Source organism: Thamnophis sirtalis, unplaced genomic scaffold, assembly GCF_051295495.1.
Source record: "Thamnophis sirtalis isolate CommonGarterSnake01/CBP01778 unplaced genomic scaffold, rThaSir2_p1.2 scaffold_7, whole genome shotgun sequence".
Lineage (NCBI taxonomy): Eukaryota > Metazoa > Chordata > Lepidosauria > Squamata > Natricidae > Thamnophis > Thamnophis sirtalis.
The window spans coordinates 28,823,213-28,849,378 of NW_028261387.1; the positions used below are offsets into that span (position 1 = coordinate 28,823,213).

The 26,166-nt window shown below is 38.5% G+C and overlaps 1 protein-coding gene across 14 annotated transcripts in view; it reads left to right on the forward strand.

Moving 5' to 3' along the window:
* DAB1 (DAB adaptor protein 1) overlaps positions 1-26,166 on the forward strand; it is a 788,454-nt gene that overhangs the window by 484,851 nt on the left and 277,437 nt on the right. The window contains exon 1 of one of the 14 annotated variants that reach the window (XM_087719596.1): positions 16,469-16,610. The exons of 11 other annotated variants lie outside the window; for them this stretch is intronic. The gene's annotated coding sequence lies outside the window, so the exon portion shown is untranslated. Of the gene's footprint in view, positions 1-16,468; positions 16,611-17,086; positions 17,105-17,438; positions 17,510-26,166 lie in introns of those variants that run through there. 2 more of the 14 variants (XM_087719598.1, XM_087719597.1) reach the window with 2 other exon arrangements.

Here is a 26,166-nt window from a genome sequence, read left to right on the forward strand (position 1 = left end):
GTGTCTGTTTTCTTTTATTTCTGCAGGGGTGATGTTCTTTCCTGATGGAGGGCCAGATGTCAGCCTCTGTTTTGCTGCTTGCTTTTCGGCTGCCATTGAAACAGGGAGGAGGGGCATGGTATTTGGGTATGGGAAATATTCTGTGACTGTAAGAAGGCAGTTGTTCTCACCATCTACTGTGCATGTGGCAGGGAGAGGAGTTTCCTGCCAAGGCCAACTGTCCGGCATACCAACCTGATGATGATTTTTGAAGATGTCTCCCACATGACACCTGTGAAGTAATTGGATTGGACTATGGGATGGGGTTACCAAGGGGAGTGGAATGGGTCACATATTGATATCTATGATTACGTGTGCTTTTGCCTCAGATCCTGCTTTGCTTAGCTAGTATCTATTTCTAACCAGTAAAAGTACTCTTAATTCTGCAAAATGGAGTTGAGAGGTTTCTTTCTTGGTTACTGAGTGAAGCAACCCTGACAGTATTTTTCTTCCCACCAATGAAATCCATCTTTTCTGAAAACACAAGATGACCAAAAAATAAAAAAGAGTTCCAAAATTAGCTGTAAGCTACCAATAAATGGCATTGACCAATTGCTTTATTTTCATGTGCCGATTTATACAAATCTCATTTGAATAATGAGAGGCCCAGCTGGTGCAAATCATTAAGAACTGCATTTCAAAGCCATCTCTAATAGAAGCACATTCATTCTATTTTAACCAAGAACAAATTGTTTCAAATCATGCCTGAGTCTCTCAGATGTACTGAACACAATTCCAAATGGCTGCTTGGAAGGGACAATTAATTTATGGCTTATCTCATGCCAGATGTAAGCACTGACAGGTTGCTCTACAACCATTGCCTGAACATCTCCCAAATGAGTACAATTTTTGGGTAGAAGAAACATCCCACTACCCACATAATGCAACCTTGGCAGGCAAAGTTGCTCAACAACCTGTTTATTAGTTGCTCTATTCCTCCCCTGCTGTTCTATTAATATAACGAATTGTTCACAGGTGCTCCAAATGAGGTTTAGATGATCATTGGGAATGTTCTTACCAAGCGCGCCAAATTAGGTAGAGCAGATGCATCAAAACCACAACAATCCCAATAGGAAAAAAAGTACAAAACATTTGTTCATGAAGGTCATTGAACACAAATGGCTTACTAACCCTAGAAACCATAGAACAATTTAAAAGAATGCCTTTAAACTATGTAGTGGAAAAGCATCTTTCCATATGTCCAGTTCAATGCTAGAGTACCACAAACAATGATATCTTTTAAGAAAATAACCCATTTCCCTTAAGGGACTGTACCTTAGACTTTTATTTTATATATATATATATATATATATATATATATATATATATATATATATATATATATATATATATATATATATATATATATATATATATATATATATATATATATATATATATATATATATATACACACACACACTTTTTTCACTACTTGGGCAGCAGCTAACAAAGAAATCAATGCTAAATGTTAGTGAGGACGAAATATGTTCTAACACAGTTAAGTCCACTTATCAAATTTTAGTTTTAGACGGGCCTTCCCAGCTTTGTGTCTTCCTGATATGTGGAGATTATAATTCCCAAAGATGCCAGCCAGCATCAGTCTTCTGTCATAGTCATATAATTTGTGCAGGAATGATAGAATTAATTGACAAATTACTCAACTGTATATTGCAACGTGAGCAAGAAACAGTATAAAACCAAAGAATCAAATCTGAAATCCAAAACAATAAAATATGCAGAGCAATTAATTTTATGAGACTTGAGAATTGATTTACATTGAACGTGCGCTCGTCCCTTGTTTGATTACCATTTAGGGCTCAGCAAACAAACCAACACAAGCTCTCAAAAATAATCCCAGATTAAAATAAGAGAAGAGGCAATCAGTACATTTTCTTCATCACTACATATATACATGAAGAAAGCATGGATAGAAATATTTGACTTTTTTTTTTCTGGGAGTGACCTCTATGTTTTGAATAAATAAGAAGGTCAGAAGCATTAGAAAAGATTCTAGTTATAACCTCTATAGAAGACCATTTCAATGAACCAGAAAGAGGCTGCAAAAAAAGCTAGTCTTCAGGCCTTAAAGTATACAGCTGAAGCATTCAATAAACAGATGTAATTGCATTGTGCAAACATTTGTAAAGGGAAAAAATATAATAGAATCCAGAGGCAATCTGCTTCTACATACATTCAGAAGTAGCTCCCATGGTGCTGAATGTAACTTTGTCCCAAGAAAGGACATCACCTCCTTCAGTGAAAATGTTAAGACACTTTAAGACACTGCAGTTGTCTAAGAAGCAGATCACCCCACTCAGATCTAAATGTTTCATATGGACCTAGTTCACATGGTATTATACAACACAACACCTGCAAACTATTTGATACTTTGATTATTTAGATAATGTCCAAAATAATGTTTTTAAAAAATCCACCCATTTGTGTCTACCTTTTAAATATACAAAGTGGGATAGGCAATCATTCAGAACCCAAGGCATATTTGGAATTTGGAAAGCAAGTGATAGAAGCAGGGATGGTATTCACTTACTTTCCCTACAGGTTCGCAAATGTGCGTGCATCCCCCTCCATGCATGTGCTCAGACTTCCGCGCAAACATTCTGATTGTGTGCGCAGCTTGCACGCATGACTGTGGCTTGAAAATGTGCCTAAATAGGATGGCATAAAGTTGGGGCAGGTGGGCAGGCCCACCCACGATTTCCACTACTGGTTCAGTCCAAACCAGATGCATACTACCTCTGCCTAGAACCTCTGCAAAGTAGCCGCCTTAGGAGACTTGACAATTCACAACATAGCAGCCACAGTGGACCTGGAAAGTAAGAAAATAACCATCAAAAGTCAAAGTAGTGCCTTCAAATGTTCTTTAACTCCTCATTGGATTTTTATGCTATCAAAGTCACTGCTGAAAATAAATACGATTATTAGAGGATGCTGCTTTGCTTCACCCACATCAAGGTGCTATTTATTAGATTTATTAGATATGTTGAATTATTTTTGAATAAGGCCAGCCTGCTGGATATTGCGGGAGGTTCCTAGGAAGCATTTGTGACTGCAAGCATAATAATCCTTGTGGGGAAAGGGTTATGGCAATTTTTGTGAAATTGTGATTCCCTTCCCCCCCCCCCCTTTTAAAGTTCACCATATAAGGTTTGGAAAGTATAAATAAAATAAAGCTGTTTAGATTATAGGCAACTCATACAGATTTAAAATAATGATAGACTGAGTGGCAATGAGGAGGCTGTGGCAATTTTTTTCTGCCTTTTCAGCATGTTTTATGACAATGGGGGATGATCACCTTTCTCAGATTATAGGGCCGTAATGGAGAACCTATGGCATGCGTAGCCAAAGTGTCACACGGAGCCATGTTGCCTGGCACGTGCAGCGTTGCCCATTCCTCTTCTGGGTTTCTTGCACGCATGCACATGCGATGATCAGCTGGCATGTGTGTGGTAGTGCCAGAAACCAGAAGAGCTGGTTTTCTGTTTTCCGGGGTGAGCATATGCACTGGCCAATTGATCGGCGCATGCGCATGTGTGGCAGTAACTGCAAGACATGCTGGCTGGCGTGCATGTGCACACTGGAAACTGCAAGTTCATTTTCCGGCATGTGCATGCCCCCTGGGTAGCTCTCCTTCCTGATTTCTTCCTGCAAGCACTGATCAGTTGTCCAGTGCACATGCTCACACCGGAAAACAGACAAGCGTGCATATGTGAAGCATATGCGCATGCAACAAGTGCTCCCTTTTCAGCACTTGGCGCCATGACTTTTATAGGGCATATTTAAATGTAAAAACATTTCAAACAAAGAAACAAATTAATGAGAATAGGTGAAAATAGTAGAAAACTTAGAATATGTGAATATCTCATAAAATTCACTTATTCTTTTAAAAACTTTTTTAAAATGTGGGGTAAAAGAGTCCCATTTTTAGGGAGACTGATGCTGTGTTGCCAGTCTTCGCCTAATACTTCATCTTAATTTCATTTTTTTTTTCTGTGAAGGACAAATACTAAAACAAAAGGCAGAATTGCATAAGGCACTGAGTAAGTATATCACTATAACTTCTTCTGCATTGCTGAAGACGAAAGTCTGAGTCAGAGCTGAGAAAAACTCTCTGAATCTTTTCCTTTGCTGAATTTCTAGTTAAAAAAACTGGTGTATATTCCCAATTTATTATTTATATTGGGAGAAACATTTCAGTTATCACTAACGAAAACTTCCATTCCAATGAAAATAGCAGCTTCTAAGAACAATTTTCTACCCCACTTTTTCTGGGTCATAGTTCACAGTTTTTTTAAAAAAAATCCTTAAAATCAAATCAAAGAAATATTAGAAGCTCACGCAACTTAACATAACTTGCTTAATGTAATCATCAGCATGGTTTCATCGTGTTTTTCTGAAAGTAGTCCCTCAAAGAGCAAACAGGATCATAAAGAAGTCATAATAGCTGGATAGGGATTATTCAAATTGGTATTTATATGCACATGGTTCAATATTAACAATATTTTGAGGATAATTTGGTTTTGCTGGTTTACAATAGGAAACACAACTATAGAACCAAAATAGAATCTTCAGAAATATTACAAATGCATGCAGTTTATTTTTAAAAAAAGAAGGAAATGTGGAATGCAAGAGAAAAGATACTGGAAAAGGCTGAGAGCAAGAATGTATCTTCCTCACAATTTACATTTAGTGTGCATGTTATATGTGACAATAAATATTAGACTTATTCATACTTAAACCATGTCTGGATTTAAAAGACTTTTGTACCTCAGCAATAAGACAATATTAATAAAATTTGCAACAGATGAAGTTTCTGGAAAGTCACTTTTCATCCATTAAGGAACCAGAAAAGAGAAATCTGGGAATTTAAGTCCATTCCTTCCACATTTGAGACTAAAAAAGAGTAGGTAGGGAGTTTTTGCAGCCAGTATAGATTGTCCCATATACAATAAAGATAGATAACGTAATTGACATTTTAAATTTTATCAATTCATCAGATTATACCTGGGCATAATTATCCTACAAAGGTGAGGTGCAAAATTCCTTTAGAAGTTTGGTAAGTGGTAGCAGAACTGTATAATTCTGTATTTGAGCAAAAGCTGCCGGCTTTGATCCAGAAGTATGTACAGTATATTGGATTCAGCTTTGAGTAGTACTCTAGTGAAAGTTCTGCAATTTTAGTAACCAGAGAAGTGAAGTGGCGGTTGCTACAGTAGTGTCCAAAATTGTGGAAACCATTTGGGAAAAGTGTACATAATTTTTGAGGTTTGATGGCTAATAACACCACTTTTGGGGGGGAGTAGTACCATAAAATTATATATCAATGGAAAGATAATGTAATCAAGAATGTAATGCAATAACTTTTATGAAGGATTTGCTATTAGAATAGCAGTTATAAAGAAGAAAAGTGAAACACGTAGAAAAAACAAGATATACAAAAATTAGCACTATGTCAGTTAATATTTAGTTGGATAATCTTTAGCATGAATTGCGGCCTTATAACGTCTTCCCATGGAGTGAGCCAAGTCTTTTAGTTCTGCAGCTGTTATGATGTGGAAACCAAGATTGAATAATTGCTTCTGTTAACTGGGTTTATTTCTGGCTATATTTGGCTATAAATTTTCATGGAATACAGATAATTGAACAAAATTTGTTGCATTACATTCTTGATTACATTATCTTTCCATTGATATATAAGTGGTGTTATTAGACATCAAACCTCAAAAATACACTTTTCCCAAAAGGTTTCCACAATTTTGGCCACTACTGTACATTCTGCACATAGGGAAGGAGCATGTCTCCATATGTAAAAGTGAGGCTTTAGAGATGAAGCTGATGGATGCATAGAAACACAACAGTGCTATGACTGCTGTTGCTTTTAAGTTGTATGAATGGTTAGCATTGGGACAAATATCTTCATCACATTGCTGCTTCCCTATCTATAAATAATCCTTGACTGATCTGAGCCCAAAATTTCTGTTGTCAAATGGGACATTTGTTAAGTGAGTTTTTACAACCTTTTATGACCTTTCTTGCCACAGTTGTTAAGTAAATTGCTCCAGTTATTAAGTTAGTAACACAGTTGTTAAGTGAATTATTTACTTGTCAGAAGGTGACAAAAGGTGATCAAATAATCACAGGATGCTTTGCCATCATAAATATGAGTCAGTTGCCAAACATCTGAATTTTGATCATGTGACCATAGGGATGCTGCAACAGTCATAAGTGTGAGAGGCAGTCACATGGTTCCTTTTTTCAATGATGTTATAACTTTAAATGGTCACTAAATGAACCTCTGTAAGCCAAGGACTACCTGTATTCCTGTCTACCCATGAAATGTGCTTAAAGGACTTAGTCCACCTTCCTGAAAGTGGGACTGTAACTTGTAATTACTGAATTATTTCATGTACTAAAGAGGAACAATTTCTAATACTGTGCATACTTTAACCACAGCCTGTTTATTGAAAGAAAACAAGGAGTCTTCATGTCTGCTCCATTCACAAAGCAAAAAAATAAGAATATTTCCTTGAAAGTGCACCAAATCATATTTCAACTACTTGGCAGAGATATGCACAAGTAGATATAATGAACTTCTTAACCATGAGAAACAAACCCAGCAGAAGCATTGTATATCAAATCATCAGTGCTATGAAATATCAGGTTGCGAATAATCTAACAAAATTACATTTGATATTGTATTTTGTGGCAGTCCTGATATTGCCTTTCCGGGCAAAAGCAGCACAACTGGAAATGTAAAAATTTTCTTTGTCTCATCCACTGAAGCAGCAAATAAGATGCTATGAAAACAATAGAAACTTCTCCAAGTCATGCTTGTTATACATCGGTCCAAGTGGAACGTGAACAGATTATCTGTGTGAAGATGCCATTAAGAGAAGATATAGTTTCTGCAGCCAACATGTCAAGTAGATTTTCAATTATTGCTGATGAAACTGCTGACATACCTGGAAATGAGTGATTGTTATTAGCAGTACATTTTATATACTTCTGGTACTGAAAGCATTATTTGAACATTTCTTTGGTTTGGGTAGATTCAACAAATTGAATGGTATCACCATTGCTCACTTAGGTATGAGAATGCAAATTCTTGACTAAATCTAGGGGCTATTTGGCCACATATACTATGGGTGTTGTCCTATTGCAAGAAAAGAAATTGTGCACAGCTGTAATAAGAAATAGATATCCCAAAACTGCTTCTGTTTCCCTTTCAAACATAGATTTGATCAGGTGGGAAATTATTTCAAAGCTGCATCTGAGATAAGGCATTCAGTTGGCATCATTTCTTTTTCAGTGAGAGTGCAAACAGAGAATAGTTTATTCAAAGTGTTCAATGACTAAACATGGTCAACTGCAAAATACAAGAACAACATAATTTTTCCACCATCTTTGCAAATATTTTTGATCAATTGAGCAATGACTGCTGCAACTTTAGGGGAAGCACATTACAACGCACAGAATATATGTCTTCAAGGACATCAACTTTCTGTTTCTTTCTTATTATCATTTTTACCCATTTGTCAAAATGGAAGTCAGTGACAAAAGTTCTGCAAGCCATTCAGCTTAATTTCATGCAAGTATACAAACTTTGACAAGACTTACTAAAGGTCTCTCTTAGGGTTACAAGAAGACACAGAAGAGCTGCTAAAGAAATTCAACAGTTAGCAGTCAAGGTGGCCACTGATTTTTACATTCCTGGATGATGCGGTTTATAGAAATACTGCTCAAATCATATGACTCAATGGTGGGAGAATATTTCTATCATTCAATCCATATAGCCCATTTGAACTGAATAATATTATCAGTGGGACCCCAGTATTCTTCCAGAAAGCAAAGAAGCCTTCATTTTTTTCTCAGTTTGCCCAATATAAATAGCAAATCATGGAGATAAAGAATTCAAAACAAGGATTGAAAACAATATTAATGAAATTATGCAGTTGAAAATTTGGAAGCTGAAGTATACACCTGGTTTGAAATATGGCCAAATATCATAAAAGAGTTACAAAGTTAGAAAACTGACTTTTGAATTTGCTGCAACACGTTCATCTATTTCCTTCAGCCCAGTCAGCAATTCTGATCTGTTTGACACCACCAGTAGCAACCTATACAAAGGAAGGTCACTCAGAACAACCAGAACTCTGAAAACCTGGTTGAGATCAACAATAGCAGATGGCCTATTATCTGGACTTTGCATGATGAATGTTTGTTGAGGAAGATTAATGAAAGCAAGGACAAGCTACTTCAAACACTGATTGACAAATTTGGGCATGATCCCAAACTTTATCTGTTTCAGGAATAGCTGGTAAGGTATACAAACAATTTGATCACAGATTTGACAAGAGATGACAATACGTGCTCCTATGTTAATACCCATTCAATGTTAAATATTTCATAGAAGAAATCCAGGCTGATTAAGCAGTGATTAAGTTTTCAGTTCTTGTTCAGTGACTTCAAAGATCCTGGAAACTGCTTAGGGACAATATATCATGTGTAAATGACTGAGAATATGATCTCCTCCAGAAGACTTTGAAGCCAATTTAAATATGTTATCATTTGTACTGATATTGTGAAACCTGTCAAAAAGTCAGTATATTACTCTTTTGTATTTTATGGTTTTATCTATGATTGCTTTAATCCTAAAAGGTAAGATGCTTGGATGGATGGATGGATGGATGGATGGATGGATGGATGGATAGGTTGGCACATAGATAGATAAATAGATAGATAGATAGATAGATAGGTAGGTAGGTAGGTAGGTAGGTAGGTAGGTAGGTAGGTAGGTAGATAGATGATAGATAGATAGATAGATAGATAGATAGATAGATAGATAGATAGATAGATAGATAGATATGATTTCTTAGAATTGTATGTTTAACTAGTAGTTTTATTGTGCAGTTATTATAACATGGAAAGCTTATTATGACAGAAAACTGTCAGATTTTCCAAAGGTGATGCAGCCTTTAATGTCCAAGAAAGTTTTACAGTCCTTACTGCCTAATGCAAAGTTTTACAGTCCTTACAGCCTACTTTCGGAGTTCTTTCATTGTAGCAGTAACTTAAAAAACAACAACAATTTCTTAATTTCCTAGCTGGTTTAAGAAAACTGGAATTTATTTATTTTTGCCTGAGATTTTGACCTTTCATATTCAGGTTCCTACATCTACTTCAGTATTCTAGCCCTGCTGTTTGATGGCCCAAAATAAAGAAGCACTACAGGGTAGGGCGATGCAGCCTTTAATGTCCAAGAACGGGGAATAATCTAGGTTTCGATAATAGTAGCATATAGAGAAAGATACCACATGTTGCATGAGAGACTTTTCCAGCAGGAATACAAGCCCTATGCTGACATAGTATTCTACTTACTGAATAATTAAGAACCTTCTGCTTCTACTTTTCCTTGGAGGTCTCCCATCCAATTACTGACCGCTTCCCACTATGGTTAACTTATAAAGTCTGACAAGAGCAGAGCCCAAGGTAGAATACCTATTTAAACATTTATTTGGGTCAATGACACATTTAAAATCCACTACTCTTGACTAAATGTACAAATACAAATATGAAAATGGAAAATTGGATTTGACACAAGTGGAAACAGAAGCCAATTTATTGCTAAAGAAAGACAATCATGTCTTTGAAATAATCATGTCTTTCATAGATGTACAGTAAGAGGATTACTAATATTCTTATATTTGTTTTTTATGCAATCTGAAGGGTATTTTTGCCAAAAATGTGTGGGCAAAACACATTTTACAATATCTTATCATTTCAGGATCGTATGTTCAATGTCAAAAATTCAAGTGACCAAAATACCCACAATATTATGCACTCATATTTATATATCACCAACTCTATGTAAAGGGATATGGTGGCTCAATGGCTAAGACACTGAGCTTGTCAATCAGAAAGGTCAGCAGTTCAGCGGTTTGAATCCCTAGTGCCGCATAACAGAGTGAGCTCCCATTACTTGTTCCAGTTTCTGCCACCCTAGCAGTTCAAAAGCATGTAAAAATGCAAGTAGAATAAATAGGAACCACATTTGGTGGGAAGGTAACAATGTTCCGTGCACCTTTGGTGTTTAGTCATGCTGGTCACATGACTATGGAGACGTCTTTGGTCAGCACTGGATCTTTGGCTTTGAAATGGAGTTAAGCACTGCCTCCTAGAGCTGGGAATGACTAGCACATATGTGCAAGGGGAAACTTTACCTTTACATTTTAACTCTACAGTTTCTCAGCAGTTTATAGTATCTTCATAAACACATACAATGAACCAGTAAAATTATTCAACCCTCTCTTAGCATCCAGCAACAATGTAAGTTCCATGAAATAATTTCATCTTTAGTGCTTTCCTTAATTCTATTAGGGAGGGCACAATCTGGATCTCAGGAGGCATGCACAAAGTTGCCTGCAATCATTAAGCAAAAGAGTCTTTGGTAGAAATCAAATGTGAAAAAAAGAATAAAATAAAATATCACTTTTGTAAAAAAATATTTGAGGAACAAACAGCCTTCTCCAAAATTCCTTTTAGAATGCAAATGGGGAGATATGGTGGGAGATGGGGAGAAGGTCATTCTTTGGAAATGTGGGACTACTGTTTTACACCAGTCTCACTTTGAAGCTCCTCAGTCTCAGCCTTGGTACCTATCAGCATATCTTCAGAGATCCTGGTTATTGGTTGCTGCTTTTGAATGTTGGCTCTGTCTGTAATAAGCCCTCCCTCACTAGTGATTTAATCATTGGTGAGAGGGCCAACCTGGCATGTATCATGAGACCTGGCTGGGAAGGTTAGTGTTGAGGCCCGCCAGCAGCCAGTGGAGCTGTCAGCAGATTCAGACAGTGAGGAGGTTGGGGAGGAACATGGGCCAGTTCTGGAGTCTGGGGAAGGCTTTGATGAAGGCTCTGTGTCGGAGGCAGAGAAAGGGCCAGAGCCATATGTCAGTTATCAGCTTCCTTCAGAGCCAGGCAGACACCAACTGGAGCCTGTTCATAGTGTGTGCATGCACAAAGTTGCCAGACGAAGGGTTAGGATTAGGGTTAGAACAACTAAAGAACAGGGATTGACTTGGGAGTAAGGCCACAGTAATGGCCCTCCCAGAAGAAATAAAAGAGGAGCGAAAGGGGAGTGGAGTTTGCAGGACACAATTAGTTCACTCTCCAAGACTCCTTGCCAAGTTTTGCAGATATTGCCTGTCAGCTTTCCAAACCAGATAAGGTCTGTGACTGTAAATCCTCCCTTGAAAGACTTTGCTGGATGTGAATGAGCATAATTCACAGTGAATTAATAAAAGGGACTTTTGTTGGGACAAAGAGTAGCTTCATGCTCTTGGGAAGCCTAGGTCAGAACCGTTAGGCAGGTAGCCCTTTTGGAAATATCCACAGCTGGGTGGTGGATATGGCATCAACCAAAATCCTGGGACAGGGATAGAAGTGTGGAAATTGTCCTTCAAGAATTTATTATAGCTTCAAGGGGTGCTGTAGTCCCTCCCTTTCCCTCTCCCTCTCTGTTTGGGTGTGCTGTGTCTATGTGTCTCTGACAGTCTGTTTATATGGGTACAGGTCAGTGGATATGAGACGCTATTCATAAAGTTAGGCTCACATATGGAGACTCCAGGAAGCATTCAACATCAAAAATAACAAAGCAAAAACCCCAGAACCCCATCCACCTGTGGCAACAACAAACATTAGGCAAGTCACTTGATTGCCTCTGAATCAAGCTACGATCCCCAGACTGGTTATAAGAACCATCTCTTCAGGGCCTTCTGGAAAAGTAACAATGAGGAGGAACCTTATTTCCAGGGGAATGTTGTTCTAAAAGAAAGAATCCACTTCAGAGAAGGCTCTTCTTTTAGGTTCCATCAGGGGAACTTCCTTAGTGAGACCCACAAAATACATACCTGCGTTCCATCTTCTGAGTTAGGTAGATATACCCAGGAGGTCCTGCAAAAGAACACAGGGCCTTAAAGGTGATAACCAGTACCTTGAATTGTACCTGGAGGTAAATCAGCAACCACTGCCTTATATTTTTTTTAATAATAAATGTTTTATATTTTATTGAGTTTTTTAATTAAGTATGTTACATTGCCCAGAATCACCTTTTTGTGAGATAAACATATAAATTTGATAAACAAGTAAAAAAATAAAATTCCATATATACTCATTAGAAACCAAATTTTGTTAAATTAAAAATGTTACATTTGAAAATCAATGTATGTAAAGATTTTCATGACAGAACTGTGTTAGTGTAATGCTTGTTTCTCTTCCTATGGGGAGAAATATTCATGTGCATGTAAATGCCCTCATTCAATTATCTTCAACGTAAAGCTATGAACTAAAAATATTTTACATTAAATTGGAACAGATTGCTTATGGTAACTCTTGCATAATGAAAGGGTACAATGAAAAATTGCAATTCAAATTACTTTTCAAGTCTGTTCAATTTTATTTTAATTTTTATATAGAAAATTGCACAGTATAATTACAGCATGCTCATTTATTCATAGCAAATCACATATATGTGTGTGTGTGTGTGTGTGTGTGTGTGTTTTATTTGTGCTTATTGCAAAATATATATTATATATTAAGTGTGATTTGAATCAATGAATTATAATAGAGAACATCAAATTGGCTAATCTCATTCAACATTTTTATTTCCATACACAAGGTCCGGCATTGCTCTGTATAGAAAAGTTGCAACTTATGAAAGTAACCACAGTTACAACTGAGAATCCAAAGATATTAAAATAACAACTTAGTAAACAGCACTGTATTGCATAATCATTGTCCAAAGGAAAATTAGGAACATTTAATTTAGTTATAGCTAGTATCTTAACAGCAGGATTTTATTAGAACATAGGTGAGCGAGCTGGGTCATAAAGACAGAACATGTTCTTATGTGTTTCCTGCCCTCCTAAGATGCCATCCTGATGGGATGCTTTTAATGGCTGGATACAAATTTAAGTGGCACATTCATTGTCATCACTGACTGTTCCTGAGGTAGAAAGTAGGGCCACACACAACTCTGAACTTAGAGAGAAGGATGCATTACAACAGGGATGTCAAACTGGTGGCCCATCCCAGCTTGGTGAAGGGGAAAAATGTCACGAAACGTCACATGCGGCAAGTTTGACACCTGTGCATTAGAACATTTGAAGCTGGTCAAATTGGATCTGTCAGCAACAATTTAAAGCAGCTGCATCTCTTCCTAGGGTTGCACAATGTTAATGAAAGATGAATTTGGTTTTAAAAAGTTGCCCACAGAAGCTACTTGTGTGAAATAACTTACTCCTTTTAATTTTTTGAGACCATCCCATGCCAACTATTAAAAGATAAGTGAAGATGGGTATAAAAAGAATCTGATAGCACAACATAGTTGAAACTCTGGGGAAAATAAATAAATGGAAAGGAAAGAATTCATGTGCAAAATGTGTTTGTTTCTTTTTCAGAGGTGGTGAAAGAGATAGATGCAAATGAAAAAAAAAGAAGTGCAAATTTAAAAAATGCTTACTTTGTCTGTAACTTTTCAAACTGCATTCCTTTTCAGATTTTGGCCAATTTTGTTTTTCCATATACTAACTGACATCTACCTTAACTCTAACAAAATCCCTTAACTTTTCAACTTTAGCAATGATTAAAAAATTAGGAACATTGGCTTGGAAGACCCAGGTTTAAAATTTCAGTCATACCTGAAGTTCCCTAGAAGACTAAGTCAGGAGTCGGCAAACTTAAACACTCAAAGAGCCATTTGGACCCGTTTCACACAGAAAAGAAAAAACTGAGAGCCACAAAGGTCCTAACTGGAAGTCCCCTGTTCAATTCTGGAACTGACCGGAAGTTCAGTTCTACCACCATAGAGTCTCCTCCTAGCATGGCATACTTTTTCCTCTACTTGTCATAACCGAAAGCCCTATAAATTGTGGAAACAACTGGAAAACTCTCCCCTTGCCATAGAGTCTTCTCCTGGCACACTGTGCTTCTCTCCCCCCCACCCCGGAAGCTCCTCTCAAAATTTTGGCGCCGACCAGTGATGAAGGCGCAGCAGAGGGAGGAAAGAGCCACATGCGGCTCCAGAGCTGCAGTTTGCTGACCTCTGACCCAAATCATGCTTCTCCACCATCAGAAGCAGAAAATGTTTTTTTTTAAAAAAAACAAAAAAAACAAAAAAAACCTGGAAACATATTAGTATCTAGCTAGAATCTGGCCTGTATATTTATTCATGCATAGAGAAAGGAATAGATAAAAAGCAGATTTATTCTAAAATGACTACTGTCCATATAAAGCAATATATGAATGATGCTTTCTGTTGGGCAATGATTTTAGTTTAATTATTAGTTATGGGAGCACTATTGAAATGTTTTTCCTTAGCCAAATGCTGCTGTTTAAAAGAACCCAAAACAATGTCCCTCTTAAGACAGCAGTTTAGATTTTCAAAAGATTCTTCTCCTGATGCCCATTAATATGCAGAGCACGGGTGTCAAACTTGCAACGTCATGTTGTCATCACATGACATATTGTGACTCCCCCCCCTTTTGCTAAACTGCCCAGGGTAGGCATAGCCAGTGCATGATGCATCTGGCCTGTGGGCCACGAGTTTGACACCCCTGATGTAGAGTATCCATTAATATCTACAGAGTTAGCACAGATGATGCTACCTAGTTTGGATAATGAAAACAACTAAGCTTAGAGAGCACACCTTATATCTTACATTATGTAAGGCAGGGGCTGAGAGGGGCATTTTCAGTTGCTGCTCTGCAGCTTTAAAATTCTTCACCTCTCTAGCTTTCCTTTATGAACTTCTTCTGACTTGCAGAAAATAGGATTTTTTCCATTTATAACTTGAGTTACCTCTAGACCGCATGAATGGTAGAATAGTGTTGCACACAATTCCTACAATAAGACCTTAGTTTGAACCAGCATTAATATTTCTTTTTTTAAAAAAAGTTAGTCTTCTAAAAATGTGCATAGACTTTGCAGAAGCTGCTTCATATTGCTTGAATGTTAAGAGGGGAAGCTGGTGGACCTGCTGTTCATTTAATCCTTTATGTACGTTGTGAATGGTATGGGCATATGGCCACACTGGAAATTTACATGGCTCTAAATTGTTAGTCTAACATATGATAATAGTGTAACTATTACCAAAGAAATTTGGTCCAAATTCACAGGCGTCAGGCTAACTCCTTCCTAACTTAATTTTTGAAGAAGCTTTTTGATAAGACAATGCTTTGCCTAATAGAGATTCTTTCAGGAACTGATATGAATGCACATCTCCCCCCCCCCCCCCCCCCGCCTGTAGGGAATGGAGGTGGTGCTGTTTGTGGAGAAGCTGCTATAACAGAATAGGTTTAATGGGTCGTGAATTCTGCATTGAAACGATAGCTTCTCTATGACTTCTGGTCTGCTTTCACAGGCCCAGTGCTGAGCTAGAAACCTAGGCAGTAGACCTATTGCCTCAACAGCAAGTGCATTAGACTACATATGCTCAGCTCATTGACTCTGAAGGTAGCAGCCTTAAATGCCTCATTAAATTTTCATGGGTGACTGAGGGGAGCCAGGAGGAAACAAAACAAAACAAAACAAAAAACAAAAAAAACAGTCCTTCAGTTGATTTGTTCTTACAGTATGTTTTCCAGAAAGGGAAATAAATAAATAACAACACTGACATGAACAATCCACTTCTCAAGAAATGCTCCATTGGGAGGATCCCCACCCCCACCCCATCACACACAAAATTTTATCTTTCTGCAACAGGGCTTATTAATGAAAAATGGCTGACTGTTACAAAGTGTACAAAGGTGCAAGACTATGAAAGAATGAGTCAGAGATCTGATTTCCCCTCCTTCCCCCTCCCCCCATGGAATATGTCTTGAAATCAGTAGAATTTTTCAACAGATCTCTTTGAAAATTAAGTTTTCTTTAGACATCACCGGCTCATATACGGGCTGGCGAGCTCCTGGTGGAAAGAAACCACCTCCTTGAAGGCATTAGCATTCACTCTGTTTTCTTCGTCTATAAACAGAATGTGTAACTATATATAATTTCCCAGCAACTCTCTTTAACACCACCATTTACGAAATCGGCAAATTAAAGTTAGTTTCTTTCCAGGTGTTATTAGCACCTCCAGCTCCCTTTTCACGAGTGGAATGGGGGGGGAGGGGAGGAGAAGAGAAGAGAGAACGGAGTAGATGCATTTGCGCGGCCAAAAAGCGACGGCGATTACGCCGCCGAGATGCCAGGCGGGTGGAGAGTTTTAGTGGAAAGTCTGCGTCCGCTGGCAAATCTTCCCCACTCTCCGCTCCTGTCCCTCGATTCCACGCTACTCTTAATGCGATTCCTTCCACAGAACACGAGGGGAGGGGCAGGAGGAGGAAGAGAAGACAAAACTGCAATTTCTTGCAAAGTTTGTCCTCGGTTTAACGCGTGTATGTGGTGTGTGTGTGAGAGAGAGGAGAACGGTGCTCAAAACAATTCGCGGTCGCCAACAGGCTGGAGATGAGATGAAGGGCTCAAAAGGGTGGCGCGAGCTCGCTTCGCCTTTCCCGGGTGAGTGGTCGCGTGAGGGGAATCCGGCGTGTTTTTTCTCTTTCTCTCCCCCCTTCCCACCACCCTTTTCACACGCCGGAGACACCCTCGCGTCGCTTCGCCAGGAGTAAGAAAGGTGTTTTTTCCACACATACACATACGCGCGCGCACACCCACCCACCCCTCATTTCTCGAAAAAGGAGGAGGAGTAGGGGCACCTCAGGCACAACAAGGCATCCTGCTTCGCCTTCCCCTCTTTTCCAGGCTGCCTTCGGCTTAACGCCGCCGTCAGTGGTGGCCTGAGAGGGGGCAGAGAGGAAGCGGGAGGCGGATGCGCCCGACGAGCGGAGGGGGGTGGGTGGGTGTGAGAGAGAAATGGAGCGGCTGGCGGAGAGGCGCGCGAGCTGAGCCAGCCAGCCGGGTGCGCGAGGCGAGGGAGCACGCGGACACGAGGGGCCACCTCGCTCGCCGACCCTGCGCGCCATGGCCAGGAGGGGAAGGCTTGGCGGGGCGAGGTGAGTCTTAAGGGGGCGCGGAGATTCCGCGCAGCGCAGGAGGGGTGGTGGTGGCGGCGGGAGCCCGCTTCGCATTCCGACGGCTCTGGCTGGCTGGTGGGCGCGGGTGCAGCGTCTGGCCAACTCGGGCTGTATCCCTGACCTTTGGAGACACCTTCGGCGCCAAGTCACCCACCCCTTTCCCGCTCTCGGCTTCCGGGCCTCGCTGGGCACATCTTAAAAGTCGAGGAGCCATTGTCCGTTTAGGAAACCTCCCCGCTCCCCTTCCCGGTCCCGTCCTCCCCCCCCCCCCCCCCCAGCCAGCGCTCTCCTTTTGCGGGACTTCTTCGGTGGCAGACTCGGAGGCTTCTGAGGAGCAGGTGCTGAAGGGACAAGCGGAAGGGGCTCCCTTCTCCTGAATAACAGGTGTCGTTCTTTCTATCCTTGACTTTTTTTTCCTGTAGAAAAACAAACTGGACACGTGTATGAAGGAAGGTGTCTCTGTGTGATTGTGTGGATGTGTAAGCGTGCGCGGACGCAACAACATGGGAAATGCATGTGTTTCGTCTCTCTCTCCCTCTCTCCCCTCCCCCATTGTATTTCTTCGAGTGCTTTGAAGGTTTACTCCACTGGTTGAAGACTGGTTGATCTCTCCCTCCCATTGTGACTGCCGTTCCCTCTTTTCTCCACCTGCATGCTTCGCTTTAGAAATGTGGGTGGCAACCCCGTGCTGGTGCGGACCTATGTAGTTGAGAGGCTAGAGTTTCTTCGGGAAGGACAGCCAACCTACAAAGTAGCTTAGTGCAAGTAACCGTTATAATGTGTAACAAAAAAAAAAGGTCGGGAAACGTCTTGTTTCGGCTGCCTTGAACTACTACCTCCCCACAGCATAGGCGTGATAGGGAGGAGGGTCCCCAGTAATTGCTCTGGTGAGGAGAAATGCTTCAAGCTGCTCATTATTTCCCCACTTCATTACAAAAGCAGAGATTCTACAGGCACTGTTCATTCCATACTCATTTCCAACTTGACTCTCTCTATTCTCTGTGCTCCCGCCCTTGCAAAGGAGGACTTTCTTGCTGATCATCTCTTTAAACTGAACAGTGGAAGCTTTCTCCCAGATATGTGACATGTATTTGTAATAAGGCAGATTTGTATGCTTTGTAAGACAGACTTCTTATTATATTGCTCTGTCTGTGAAGCTCCTGTGAAAATCCGCTTCATCTCCATAATTTTACTCCCGACTAAATTGCACAAGGGAGAGGGAAAAACAAAAATATGTGATTGTGTGATTAAAAGAGAAGAAAGAAAGAAAGAAAGAAAGAAAGAAAGAAAGAAAGAAAGAGTCTTCAGGATCCAGGGGTTACTGTTAGAAGATTGAAGAGTGGAGTTTGTTGTGTGACTGAGTAATAGTTTCTTTTGTATCCTAATAGTTGTACACAATGCCATGTTATTGTGACAGCCTGCAAAAATATGCCTTTTCTTCTTTTGTGTTTACTATTATGTACAGTTATGTTGCAGATGCTTTAGTAGTTCCCTGGGGCTGCTCATAAGGTAATTGCACATCGGAGAGTCAAACAATTTATCTCCTTTCTATAGCTTCTATCTCCCATAGAAGGAATTCCAGATACACATTTTTTTAAAAAAAAGAAAGAAAAAGCAAGTATTTTATTATTTGAAGTTGTACTCATTTTGATTTGAGCCAAAACTGATGTATACTTAGGGATGATCTTGATTTGCAATCTGTCATTTTTATAATGCATCTCCTGTGCATCATTGTGCTGCTCCCTACTGTTCATTTTTTAAAAATATCCATGATTGTGGAGACTCATATTTTTTAAAACACTTATTTGTAGATTTTACTCTTTTATATGATATATTAAGGGATCTGTGTCTTCTTTTTCTACGTAAATAGGGAACAAAGGGCAAACTACAAGTTTCAAAACTCAGGTTGTCAGATTGCAAATTAGGGAATGACTATGTTTTTAAGAAAATCCCATTACTTAAAAGTGAGTTGTTTAACCCTGTATCACCATCATAATGGAGTGAAAAGAGAGCCTTTTCAGGACATGGCAACTTGCCCTGTTCACCATTTAGAGCTATTTAGTGATTTGCATAGACCAAATACCAACCCTGAGTCAAAAGGAGTTTGCCATACATACAGACCATCAGATATTTTGTTGCAGATAAAGCTATAAAAGGGATAACCCAGCTCTGTGTGTGATACTTTCTAAATATGTAGATTTTATCTCTCGTTGTAATCTTGGACGTGGAAAATTATATTATGAACAGTTATGTCGTACATGCTTTACATTTGAAAAAGAACTGTAGAGAGTCACATAAAGGTAAATTGACTTCAAGAATTCTCTAAAAGAAATTGTTGCTAGGAAAACCTAATCAAAAGAAGAAGTTTGAGGTCTGGATCCAGCAGTTTATAATCAAATCTTCACTGTTAGGAATTTCACTCTGTTTTCGACCTGCATTTATAAAAATGGAACTTTAACCTGAATGGGGAAGACTCTCCTTGTGCCAAAAATATGCTGTTTATGGTTAGGTTTCCCTCTTCCATAATTGAGAAAGGATTTGAAATTTGGAAGTAATATACAGAGGTCCATGTTTGATTATGTGTCACATGTTGCTGAAGGTCCTATTACAAGTCTCTGTTATGCTTTGCATAAGAAAGACAGGAAGGGTTTTTATTCTTCTTGCAAAGCATCATTTTGAATCTTACCTGGCTTGTTCACTGAGTCAATATGGCCACCGATTCCCAAGTTATCACAGTCTTTTGTCTGAGTATAATGCAATGTATCATGGACCTTATAGACTACATATTTTAACTGTAGCTCTTAGAAACCATGTAGTCACACCATTTGTTCCCTAAGTTCTTGACAACTGCTGTTTGGCTGAGACCCTCTCCTGCCCTTTAGATATTTCTGTTCAAGTTTCTGTGAAGTTCTATCTCCATGGTTTTATTAAAGATTAAGTAACTGGAGTGAATGACAGTGGCCTGATCTCAAAGCAAATTTTAGAGAAGGGGTATCAAACCCAATTTCAAACACATGAGGGTTGTGTTTGATCTCAGGAGGGGCAGAGGTGTGTGGCCAGAGTATCCCTCACCTGCTCGATGTCACTGACTCCCTTTTCATTGGCAAAGGGCTGCAGGAGGCCATTGCGGCTGAAAAATGGAGCTCGGGCAGGTCACATGCAGCCTCCCCAGGCTCCGGTTTTGCTGGCAGAGGGTTGCAGGAGGCTGTCACTGCCGAAAGCAGATCTGAGGAGGGCTGCATCCTTCACTGTTTCCAGGGAGGCCATGTGGGCCAGATCTCAGCACACTATGGCCCAGATGTGGCCAGTGGGCCTTGAGCTTAACACCTTATTTTAGAGTATTTGATGATGAAATGTTTTCATAGTCTCCGCCCATCCTATAGAATCTTACAGAATTAGCATGTTCCCAGTCCCATTGTTTGAGCAGGGTTATGTGATTGGACCCAGGAAACTCTGATAGCATTACAGCTCTAGAACAACATTCTCCCTGAGATCAATATGGCCCCACTCTGACTTTATTTAGATGATCTCTTAAAACTTGGCTATTCCTCAGGCCTTGGGCTGGAGCAGAATGAAATTAATGTTCTAAGATAAGATTGGGTTTGGAATTACAAAATGGATAGTTTGAAGAATGTTGGCGATTGTTGCCCAGGGTTGAGTGATATTTAGGAACTGAGGCTGTAATCCATAAAATGCACCAGGTTTGTTTAGTTTTCATATCCTCAGTTGGAAGGACCCCAGTTCAAATATTATGGGAAATTATATTTATGAAATATGCACATCATTGAAGAAAGTGTATATAAAGGGAACAAGGAGTTGAAAGGTTTACTTAGGAAGAATGTACCTAATTATGGCCTTCATGAAACTATATTTTTCTATGACTAGGGTTGTTGGACACTGAATTAAAATAGTAAGAAGTATTTAAATAATTCAACCAGAACAAGTAGCTTTAAGATCTTGATGGTTTTGAGTAGCAGTAGTACTTTATCATGTCTCTGGAGACCACTTGGCAATTCTTATTACTACCCTATAAAGCTATAATATTATGTCTCCCTCTGATACAACATTACATATGGTTAGAATTAAACACTTATCTCAAAATAGGATCAGAGCCATCAGTGCTCTGATTCAGATTGAATTTAGGTTCAGTTTTAAAAAGATCCTTCAATGCCAAAAAGGTGCAAGCAGCAAAATGTATCTGCCTGTAATTTAAAGCAGCTGTGTTTTTTCCTGGAATCTTCCACTTCCCTTCTGTAATTAACAAATGAAGGAAGTGACATGCAATCCTGGGAAAATAAGAGTTTTTAACTATAACTTTAAAGAGTTACATACTGGTGTTATGCTTGTGTTTTAAACACCTTTTTGGTAATCAGTATTCATATCCAGTGTAGACAAGGAAAATGTGTTTGAATTAAAGAGATAGAAGGGTGATAATACGTGGTCATGATCCCTTCCTTAATACCTTATTAAACATCTTATTAAAGCAAAATATGTATTTTCCCCATGCCTATATAGCAGGGCTGTCAAACTAGGAGTCTGCGGGCCAGATGTGTCACATGCTGGCCATGCCACACCCAGTTTAGTGAAGGAAAGAAAGTCACGATACACTACGTGACACCACCATGATGATGAGTTTGACACCCCTGCTATATATCGCTATTGGTCTAGCAACAAAAATTGAAAGTATCAAAATGTTGCCTAACCCTTTCCCATTTTGGATTCAAATGTTTCACTACTCTTAAGTTTTGAAATTGAATCCAAAACATTGCACAATCCTATTAGCTGTAGTGTCTTTTATTGGAATTATTTAATTGAATTATTTGATGATACAAATATCAAATGATATGATGCCAATATATTTTCCTTAAAGCTTAAGTAAATTTATAGGGGATATATAGTGTTTAAAGTTTAAAACTTTATGCACTTTATTTACCGTTTTAATCCTCATGGATTCCAGATATTTAAAGTCATCAAAATAACAACAAAAAATTATAACTGTAACCTTAATACACAAATAGAACAAGGTTTATTTTAATTATTTCCATATGTTCTAATCATAATGCCTGCTATATAATATTTTTAATTTAGATTTTTTTTGTAGCTATAATGATTTAGGTAGATTGGAAATCCTTCTGGATTTATCCAGAGCCACAAGCTGATGTAGACATACAAAGAATCCTCTGATCTTTAAATAACAGAAATATTCTCATTTTTCCATCTGCCCTATTAACAGAACTTATGACATAGGCTAAATATATTTTCTTGTCTGTACTTCTCTGTACCTGTATATTAATTCATGTATCTTATATGTATTGATTAATACTTCTCCCAGAGTCCTCTCATCTGGATATATGATGAAATTAGGAGTTAAATTTCTTCTACTTTTATGTATGCAGAGAAAAAAATAGATGAAATAAATACAAAATAAATAAAATTCTCCAACTTAATTGAGTGAAATATAAGAAAAATTTCATTCTATGGTCTGGTTTAGCACCGTACTCAGCTAAGCTTACTTAACTATCATTTATTGAAAAAAGCCATGGTTGGGTAAGTTTGCATGACATACAATGTCAGTATTAAACCACATTATGGCTTTGCACATCAGGCTTTCACTTTTTTTTTTTTTTTGCTTGTCTTTTAGCATTAAAATCTCATGTCCATTTTTTTTTACTTGCTGTGAATATAATCAACTGGTGTGATATCTTTGTTGGATATGGTATGGATACATACAGTTTTACCTAAGCTGCCTAGATTTACCCCGTCACAAGATGGGCTGCCAATAAATTAGATAGATAGATGATAGATGATAGATAGATAGATAGATAGATAGATAGATAGATAGATAGATAGATAGACAGACAGACAGACTGACTGACTGACTGACTGACTGACTGACTGACTGACTGACTGACTGACTGACTGACTGACTGACTGACTGACTGACTGATTTTCAGAGATACCTGTTAACCATCAATTGATAACACTAACTAGTTTGGCAGGAAAAAATGTGAGACACGAGATGAACAAATATAATCAATTAGTATGCAAAATTCACTTGTGGACAATGATGTTTTGTGGTCTAAAAAGTGACAAAAGCCACAAATTGTTCGAATCTGACTGGCTCACAAGTTTTAAAAAGTTCGCCTTTTTCTGAAATATAAAATCTGACTCAGTAGGCTTGCATCAGGTAAAGGTTTTTTTTTTTTTTCAAATTATCAGAGTGCTCACTCTAATCAGGGTTTGTTCCAGTAACTAAACTCCAGTGAGTAAAGTATGTTTGTTTGAGCTTTCAGTCTGTATGTCTGGAAGAAGGGCAAAAGGGCTTAAAAACAGAGGATGGCTGTCGAAAACTTTAAGGGAACTAACAAGGATCTAAGTTTTCACAGCTCTCAATTTTTATATACTTGGTTAAGTTTTGCAATTAATCAGTTGGTGACTTTATGCTTGTCTACTTTAAAATAGAGCAGAAAGCTACAATCAGCCACAAAAAAAGTGAAATTAGGACAGAAAAAAAATCAAGATGCAGTTCCATCAGTGCTTTTTCTATTTATTGAATAATGCTTCATAAAGGAAAGAGGAATATTAATGAATAGTTTTAGAGCAGTACCATTTTAAGCTACTGGTACTATGCTTCTTCCCATCAGAAGAAATGAGTACTATATTATAAACTTTTATCAGAGAATGCCTAATTGGAAATGTGCATTAAAAACATGAAAGCAAACTGAAGCAAGTTACTTTTAAAACTTTGAAATCTGCTGAAACAAAACAGATGATTTTAAAAGTAGTTTTACAAGGAGTCAAGTGTGAAAAATAGTTTACCATTATTTTATGGCAGAGACAACTACATCTAAAGTTTTGTATTCATTTGAAACTTTGAAAGACCGTTTAATAACTGTAACTCATGTTTCTGTGGAGTAAACTGAACTAACATTTTTAAAAAGTCTCAAACCTTCACTACTTTTTGCAAGTTGGTTTTCTCAGCATTAAAACAGATTAAGAATTATTTTTAATTATTGGAATGAATTTACCTTCAAACTATCTGTTCTTAAAATATAGTACCGTATTTTCCGGAGTATAAGACACACCAAGGTTTTGAAGAGGCAAATTTTAAAAAATAGTAGGTAGATAGAGGGATAGAAAGGGAGAGAAAGAGAGAGAAATACAGTAGGTAGGTAGGGAAAGAGAGAGTAGTTAGGTAGGAAGGTAGATAAAGGGATAGAGAGAGAGAAATAGAGATAGAGGGAGAAATACAGTAGGTAGGTAATGAGGGAGAGTGTGTGTAGGTAGGTAGAGGGATGGAGAGAAAGAAAGAAAGAGAGAGAAATACAGTAGATAGATAGGGAGAGAGAAAGTTGGTAGATAGAAGGGGAGAGTGAGAGAGAGAAATGCAGTAGCTAGGTAAGGAGAGGGTAGGTAGGTAGATATTTCCCGGTGTATTTATCACTGATAATCTGCAGCACCTAAGACTTTGTTTCTGCTGGCACAGCACTTGATCAATGTAATTCTTATCAATCAGTTAAAGAGCTTTCCGAAAGGGGAAAAGGGGAAAAAAGTTTTTGCACTCTGCAAACCTCCCAAAAACATTCCATTTTTTGCAGAAATGAGCCCGTTTTTTTTTAAAAAAAACAGCATGAATAGCCTTGGAGGGGGCTTGCAGAGTGTTCCTGGGGGGTGGGGGTAAAATTGAGCAAAAAACAGACTGTTTTTTGTTCATTTCTGCCCTCCCCAGCCCCCAGGAATTCTCTGAAAGCCTCCATAAGGCTATGCACGGCCATTTTGGTGAAGGGACGGGGCTTCAGGAGGCAAAAAATTCTGTATTCAGTGTATAAGACGCACCCAGATTTTCAGCCACTTTTTTGAGAAAAAAGGTGCGTCTTATACTCTGAAAAATACGGTAATTTTTATTTATCATTGATTTTATTGCTAATGCTTTTAATCATTGCCATGTATTAAAGAGTAGAGTGAAATCCTCAAGAAAGCATTAAATATAGTGAAGCTCCGTTTTGTCAAAATCATTGCAATCTCTCAGAATCTTATGCCAGATACAGGTAGTCCTAACTTTGGACTGGTTGCTTAGCAACAGGTTGAAGTTATGATGGGCCTTTCTTGGGGTACTGTCACCCATCCTTCTGTGTTCATATGACCACACTTTGGGCCCTTCACAATCAGGCCACATTTACTTCCAGTTTTCAGCAAAATCACACCCATAGCAAACCACTGATTCTCTTAACAACCACGGACTCACTTAATGACCTCTACAAAACTTGTAAAATTGGGTCAGTCACATAGGTTATCTGATTTATAGCCATCACAAGTTAAAACCTGATGGGCAAGATCCATTACAACTAGTGGATTTCCTGTATAATCCTTCACAGTTCAAGTTTTAGAAGTTGATCATCTCTCTCTCTCTCTCTCTCACACTCTCACTCTCACTCTCTCTCTCTCTCTCTCTCTCTCTCTCTCACTCTCACTCTCACTCTCTCTCTCTCTCTCTCTCTCTCTCTCTCTCTCACACACACACACACACACACACACACATATTGCAACCTGCCTGCTTGCCAAGCAAAGACTGAGCAAAAATAACTAGGTTACTCATTGCATATGTTTGTTTATATATGTGTTGGTGTAAAATGGAGAACTTGGCTTTGATATTTCTTAACTGTTTGAATAGCTTTGATATCAGAACAAAACACAACAGCATGGACAGAGTGAATGCACACAATGAAGTCCAAAAACTATCCAACAGTACATTTCTGCACATTAAGAATGCACACGGAGTACATGCAAACATCAATTGATATTTTTGTTCTGATAAGGGACATGTTCTGTGGGTGGGAAGTACTCAGGTTTCCTTATTTTTGGCCAGATTGCTAGCTAGTTAAGGTTTGATTAGCAGCTCCAAACCACCTTTGTAGAGAGAATATTTTAAGTTGTTCTGTCTGAGATCCAATGGACTTCAAAAAACATTAAAAAATTTGGAGTTGGTTTTTATATTATATATTAGGATTTGGATTATATATTAGGATTTAGATTATATATTA